Here is an 8,133-nt window from a genome sequence, read left to right as displayed (position 1 = left end):
TTATTGTTATTCTATATATATATTTTTTCCATTTCCTGTGTTTGTCTATAATGTATTTTTTCATTCTGAGCTCCTGAAACCACAACACGTTGCTTGTCTGTGTGCACAATTGGAAAATAAAGCTTATTCGAATTTTCTTCTGATCCACTGCTCTTATACAATTTATTATACTCTTGTTGGTCTTAGCCAGTGCGTATATTACTGCTATGTAGTTACATGTATTTAGATTTATGTAAACTTTGTCACTTGTTGTATGTACAGAATATGTGTTTTTGTACAAGTATGTCTTTGATGGTGCGTTAAAAGTTCCACAGGTGGGTTATACCTTGTCTTGATGTCTACCGCATGGGGTGCCATATCTCGACTTTCTTTGAGGGTGCGTTAGAAGTTCTACATTGGAGTTATACCCAGTATTGGCGACTAACATCTAGCCAAAAAACAGACATTTTTACTGTAGCATTTTGGAGTTATTGACCCCTGAAGTTGGCATATTTCACAGTACTCTTCATTGCACCTATGGGACATTTTGAGGTACTACATCTCGAGAACCTTTAAGGATGCGTTAAAAGTTCTACATATAGGTTATACCCAGTATCCTTGACTACCCCCTGGCCAAAAAGCAGACAATTTTACTGTAGCATTTTGAAGTTATTGACCCCTGAAGTTGGCATATTTCACAGTACTCTTCATTGCACCTATGGGACATTTTGAGGTGCTACATCTCGAGAACCTTTAAGGATGCGTTAAAAGTGCTACATATAGGTTATACCCAGTATCCTTGACTACCACCTAGCCAAAAAGCAGACAATTTTACTGTAGCATTTTGGAGTTATTGACCCCTGAAGTTGGCATATTTCACAGTACTCTTCAATGGGCCGTTGCACCTATGGGACATTTTGAGGTGCTACATCTCGAGAACCTTTAAGGATGCGTTAAAAGTTCCACATAAGGGTTATACCCAGTATCCTTGACTACCCCCTGGCCAAAAAGCAGACAATTTTACTGTAGCATTTTGAAGTTATTGACCCCTGAAGTTGGCATATTTCACAGTACTCTTCATTGCACCTATGGGACATTTTGAGGTGCTACATCTCGAGAACCTTTAAGGATGCGTTAAAAGTGCTACATATAGGTTATACCCAGTATCCTTGACTACCACCTAGCCAAAAAGCAGACAATTTTACTGTAGCATTTTGGAGTTATTGACCCCTGAAGTTGGCATATTTCACAGTACTCTTCAATGGGCCGTTGCACCTATGGGACATTTTGAGGTGCTACATCTCGAGAACCTTTAAGGATGCGTTAAAAGTTCCACATAAGGGTTATACCCAGTATCCTTGACTACCCCCTGGCCAAAAAGCAGACAATTTTACTGTAGCATTTTGGAGTTATTGACCCCTGAAGTTGGCATATTTCACAGTACTCTTCAATCGGCAAATGCACCTATGGGACATTTTGAGGTACTACATCTCAAGAACCTTTAAGGATGCGTTAAAAGTTCTACATATAGGTTATACCCAGTATCCTTGACTACCCCCTGGCCAAAAAGCAGACAATTTTACTGTAGTATTTTGAAGTTATTGACCCCTGAAGTTGGCATATTTCACAGTACTCTTCAATCGGCAAATGCACCTATGGGACATTTTGAGGTACTACATCTCAAGAACCTTTAAGGATGCGTTAAAAGTTCTACATATAGGTTATACCCAGTATCCTTGACTACCCCCTGGCCAAAAAGCAGACAATTTTACTGTAGCATTTTGAAGTTATTGACCCCTGAAGTTGGCATATTTCACAGTACTCTTCAATGCACCTATGGGACATTTTGAGGTGCTACATCTCGAGAACCTTTAAGGATGCGTTAAAAGTTCCACATAAGGGTTATACCCAGTATCCTTGACTACCACCTGGCCAAAAAACAGACAATTTTACTGTAGCATTTTGGAGTTATTGACCCCTGAAGTTGGCATATTTCACAGTACTCTTCAATGCACCTATGGGACATTTTGAGGTGCTACATCTCAAGAACCTTTAAGGATGCGTTAAAAGTTCCACATAAGGGTTATACCCAGTATCCTTGACTACCCCCTGGCCAAAAAGCAGACAATTTTACAGTAGCATTTTGGAGTTATTGACCCCTGAAGTTGGCATATTTCACAGTACTCTTCAATCGGCAAATGCACCTATGGGACATTTTGAGGTACTACATCTCAAGAACCTTTAAGGATGCGTTAAAAGTTCCACATAAGGGTTATACCCAGTATCCTTGACTACCCCCTAGCCAAAAAGCAGACAATTTTACTGTAGCATTTTGGAGTTATTGACCCCTGAAGTTGGCATATTTCACAGTACTCTTCAATCGGCAAATGCACCTATGGGACATTTTGAGGTGCTACATCTCGAGAACCTTTAAGGATGCGTTAAATGTCCTACATATAGGTTATACCCAGTATCCTTGACTACCACCTAGCCAAAAAGCAGACAATTTTACTGTAGCATTTTGAAGTTATTGACCCCTGAAGTTGGCATATTTCACAGTACTCTTCAATGCACCTATGGGACATTTTGAGGTGCTACATCTCGAGAACCTTTAAGGATGCGTTAAAAGTTCTACATATAGGTTATACCCAGTATCATTGACTACCCCCTGGCCAAAAAGCAGACATTTTTACTGTAGCATTTTGGAGTTATTGACACCTGAAGTTGGCATATTTCACAGTACTCTTCAATGGGCCGTTGCACCTATGGGACATTTTGAGGTGCTACATCTCGAAAACCTTTAAGGGTGCGTTAAAAGTTCTACATATAGGTTATACCCAGTATCCTTGACTACCACCTAGCCAAAAAAAAGACATGTTTACTGTAGCATTTTTAGGTTATGGACCCGTGAATCTCATGTTTGGCATATCTCACAAAACGGTACAATGGCGGTTGCACTTTTAGCACATTTTGGGGTGCCATATCTCAACTGTCTTTGAGGATAAATGTTAAATGTTCCAGAGCTGTGTTATACCATGTCTATTTGTCTACCAACATGCCAGAAAGCAGACTTAGTTTTAGCGTTCAATGTGCAGGGGATAAGGTGATTTCTATCAATGCCCAAGGTGCTGAAATGGCTATTAAGAATTAGAATGCCTTAAAAATACAATATCAATTACATTTATTCTGGTAATATCATTATTCACAAATAAAGTTTCTCAGCCAGATATTGTCCTATCCTAACAACCATACATTAATTCAAGGCGCAATTTGTAAAACAAGACATTTACCCATTAGACTGGTAATGTTGTCCAGGGTCACAATTAAGTTCTTAAACACTACAGTCTTTATTTCTAAATATTTAAAAAGGTGGTAGAATACTCTTTAAGCATCTAAATCACATTGATTCCCTTTTTTTATATTAACATAAGTGACTTAACAGTAGGTTTAACAACGCGGCCCCTTTAAGAACTGCAGCCCTAAGCAGGTCTAATGTGCTTACTATTTTCATAACTCTTTGTATTCATTTAATACTTCAGAATACAAAATGTGCTTTCTGGCATAATCTTGCCTGTTTTGTTCATTCAAGGACGAAAGAGAAGTTAATACTGGTCCGCTGTCTGAAAGATTCTGACGCAGCCTACCAGACGGAACTGCTACCCACAGCCAGAAACTGTCAACATACTGGACGTATCAATGCAACCATTTTTCAATCTCGCCTTAATAGTTTAAAGACCTTTATATGAATAAATGCGTGATTACATTAAAATGTATGTAGTTGGCAGACGCTTTTTTCCAAAGTGTCTTAACTTGCTTTATCCTATGCATATACATAGGTATGTGCAATCCCAACTATAGTGTGACTGTAATTGCGTTGGTAAAATAGTACAATTAAACTGACTACAAAAAAACTTAAACGTATGCCTACCTGGACTAAAATGTTTGACAGCTAGGACCCCATCGCAAGATGTCTAAGGATGTTTACAGGTAAGCGAATTAATTTCTGCATACATTTGTTTATGTATTGAAAATATAGGCTCTCTTTATACATGGTGTGTGGCTTAACGTTAGTAGGCCTACTATTGTTTTATTGGCAGTACTTGTTTACAATGATCTATCAACATTTTATAATATTCTTGCGTGCAAACATTCATTTAGTTTTGTTGTTGCAGGTTCAATGTGTTTGGAAAGGAATGTGTTAAGATTGTTTAATAGATGACTGTGGGTGTTTTTGTTTGGGGGCACACAGTTTTTAATGCAGTCTTAACCTGTATTGTAACTATGTTCATTGTTAACAGATACGGTATGTGTCTGTGAGTGAGGAAAACATTTTCACAGAATTAGCAGAAGTCCGGTCTAATGGACAGTCTTTCAGTACTTCTTCAATACTTCTTATCAAGACACAGGTGTCTGGGGACAGCTATGTTGTTCTCTAGCTATTCCTAACAATTTCAAGAACAGAAAGAGACTTCACAAGATCTCTTCAATAAAAGTAAATTAATCTCTCCCCCTTTCTGTTTTTAGTTAGGTTTTTCAACACATCTATCTCGATGCATTACCTCACATTTAAACTTTGTTGTAATTTAAAATTTAAGTACGGACATAACCGAGTAGAACACTGATATTCCTTAAATATGCTTGAGAGTAGTCAATGTATTGTGCAATATGAAGTAATTTATTAGTTTTTTTACATAATAAGGCTGAGCATTCCAGTTCAGTGGAATCCGTTTCTTCTAAAACTCTATATTGTGTCTGCAAGCTACCAAACACCTTGGACAAACCATATGCTCAGTGTGACAGGTGTAAAGATTGGTTTCACCCAAAGTGTGTAGGATACAAGAGCATTGAAGACATAAAAGTGATTTCACCATGACTGTGTCCTGACTGCTCCACAAAAAAGACAAGTTTACCATTACAGGGGGACAAAACTTAACTTTAGGAATCTTGATTCACCATAGTCTGGTGACATTGAAAAGGAAGGGGGGGGGAGGAGGATGAACAAAAGCATACATCTTGTACAGAAGGAGATTAACAGGCTCAGCAGTGCCCCCCTGAATTACAATTACAGCTGTCAAAAGATGAGTGGAATGGAATAAAACCATGCAAAAGACAAGGATATAGAATCCTTAAAGCTGGCTGGACAGACATGCTTTCAGAAAAACTCTGTCAAATTAGCAACTGTGTTCTGGCATTTTCGTATAATAAAGCTATTCAGTATCAGTCAAGAAAGAAATTGTGTCCATTCTGGCAAGGAAAGGCCAGTTGAAAATTTCCCGGTTGTGCACAGTTGAGGAACCTGCCAAAGATGCAGACTGTGTCCTGGTTAAGGTGGAAGTGTCTGGCCAAACAGATCATTCTACAGGCTTCACATTTCGAAGACGCACTAGTAAAAGTGAAAGGAAGACATAAAAGGGAAAATTTGCCAGTTCATTTCCATCGAAAACAGACAAAATATATATATTTTTTACATTTACATGATCGTAAAAGAATAACTAATTATGTTCATGTCTTTTCATTTTGTGAAGATGAAAATACCCAGAAAGAACTGGAAGACTGAAGAGTGCCTACAATGCAGGAATGATCATTATGAGCAGAACAGCTTAATTAGCTCTCCTCATGATTACATAATACAAGGGTAATGTATCTTCGAAAAGTTTACCTTTAATGTTTAATATGTAATATCCACTGAAAAATGTCTGAAGAACAGTCCAGAAATTGTTGAAAAAGTTCTTACTTACTGTTGAAAGGATGCAGAATAAATTTTCAAACCTTAGTAATGCGTGGTGATTCATATAAACTGATACAGCTTAAGAAAAGTAAAAATAAAACAAATCAGCATAAAATATATTGCACCTTAAGAACAGCTGCAGCACTGAAAAAGAAAACTAAACCTATACAACAATGTTTCATTGGTTTCATAGGCTCACTAAATAATGTTTAAGTGACCCAGTACACAGCAAATTTCTAAAAGTTCAGCTAACTCCTTTTTAAAATTAATAAGTCACTTTCTCGATTTAGGTCAGACACTGTACCAGTTTTGATCTACACTGAAGTCCTCTCTGTAGCCAAACATTTACATAATGGATCTTGTAACCTTGCAGTTTAGCGGATTAAATTGTAATATTACCGTTTAGTTGAAAGTTATGAACAGCAAAAAATACTAAGACAGCATCAACACTTAAGTATTTTCCATTTCTCAAACTTTTACCTCGGGATGCTCATCATGAGGTGAATAGTGATCACGCCAGCGTCCCACAAAGACTTCAGATGATTAAACACATGGGGACAGATAATGTCAAGGCATGCAACAAAGAAAATTTAAAAAAGGCATATTACAAATAAACTTTATTTATCAATGTAATTTATGTCCTGTATTATTTATGAAGCACTTTCTTAATAATTCTTATTTTGATTATTTATAATGGCAAGCATATGCAATCAAATAAATGGAAACACTTTACAATGAGGTTCAATTTGTTAACAATGCATTAACAGACAAACTAACAATGAAAACAATCTACAACTTCTTTTAACACAAGTGGTTCTCTTGCTACTGGTTTAATTGAGGACTCAAATTCTCCATTTCTACCGTGAAAACAAAATAAGATACCGAAATCTAACATTAGCTTGACACAAAGCAAAAGCAAAAGCAAAAGCAAAGCCTGTGCAACAGATGTAATGGCATTTTACTGACACAAAATACCAACAAATAAAACACTACCTCGTTGGCTGCATGCTGCGAGAAAGGGAAATGATCTTTGAATCTTCCTTACGAATGTTCAAGTCCTTTGTGACGAAGATTTAAGCCTTTTTCTGAGCATAATGTCCGTGCTTACCACTTGCCTGTGTAACAACAGCACGAAGTATAAGAGAGGTAGAGATCAGCACACCTCTCCTCCCGTATCAGCTGTAACCACTAATTGAATTAACCATGTCCAGTCCTTCAAATTAAGGGGAGTGTCCATCAATCATAGGTGACCTATTCATCACACTTGCATGAACTATAAAACTATGAATAAGACTCGAAGTTCGTATTTGCGGCTTAACCCAATCCTTCAAAATATAGGTACTGCAATTTATAATAAAATAAATATATTAATATAAATATAATATAAATATTAGCCATAGTCCAATAATTATATTGGAATGTAAAAAGTATGTTTTTATGTGCAGTAGGATAGTATAAAATTAAATATAATGATAACATCATCAATGACTCATAATATAAACAGAATTATTTTGGATAATGATGAGTTTTTTAAACCTTTTTGTGATATAATTTGCAGCACCTTGGACAGCGACAGAATCATCCCTGCCTTTGTATTAACCATTGACATTGGCCTGTTGAAGAGTACTGTGAAATATGCCAACTTCAGTACCTCAAAATGTCCCATAGGTGCATTTGCCGATTGAAGAGTACTGAAATATGCCAACTTCAGGGGTCAATAACTCCAAAATGCTACAGTAAAATTGTCTGCTTTTTGGCTAGGTGGTAGTCAAGGATACTGGGTATAACCTATATGTAGCACTTTTAACGCATCCTTAAAGGTTCTCGAGATGTAGTACCTCAAAATGTCCCATAGGTGCATTTGCCGATTGAAGAGTACTGTGAAATATGCCAACTTCAGGGGTCAATAACTCCAAAATGCTACAGTAAAATTGTCTGTTTTTTGGCCAGGTGGTAGTCAAGGATACTGGGTATAACCCTTATGTGGAACTTTTAACGCATCCTTAAAGGTTCTCGAGATGTAGCACCTCAAAATGTCCCATAGGTGCATTGAAGAGTACTGTGAAATATGCCAACTTCAGGGGTCAATAACTCCAAAATGCTACAGTAAAATTGTCTGCTTTTTGGCCAGGGGGTAGTCAATGATACTGGGTATAACCTATATGTAGAACTTTTAACGCATCCTTAAAGGTTCTCGAGATGTAGCACCTCAAAATGTCCCATAGGTGCAACGGCCCATTGAAGAGTACTGTGAAATATGCCAACTTCAGGGGTCAATAACTCCAAAATGCTACAGTAAAATTGTCTGCTTTTTGGCTAGGTGGTAGTCAAGGATACTGGGTATAACCCTTATGTGGAACTTTTAACGCATCCTTAAAGGTTCTTGAGATGTAGTACCTCAAAATGTCCCATAGGTGCATTTGCCG

At 37.3% G+C, this 8,133-nt stretch overlaps 1 long non-coding RNA gene across 1 annotated transcript; it reads right to left on the bottom strand.

Annotated features, from left to right (window-relative positions):
* Positions 1-3,076: 3,076 nt before the first annotated feature.
* Positions 3,077-6,958, bottom strand: LOC306889296. Its single transcript, XR_013786191.1, has 3 exons — positions 6,701-6,958; positions 6,188-6,240; positions 3,077-5,785 (listed from the first exon to the last, which is right to left on the bottom strand). It is a non-coding gene; the product is annotated as an uncharacterized lncRNA (long non-coding RNA).
* Between the last annotated feature and the right edge of the window lie 1,175 nt (positions 6,959-8,133).

Source organism: Barbatula barbatula (genome assembly GCF_947034865.1).
Source record: "Barbatula barbatula genome assembly, chromosome: 24".
Classification (NCBI taxonomy): Eukaryota; Metazoa; Chordata; class Actinopteri; order Cypriniformes; family Nemacheilidae; genus Barbatula; species Barbatula barbatula.
This window is presented reverse-complemented; position numbering and strand designations above follow the sequence as displayed.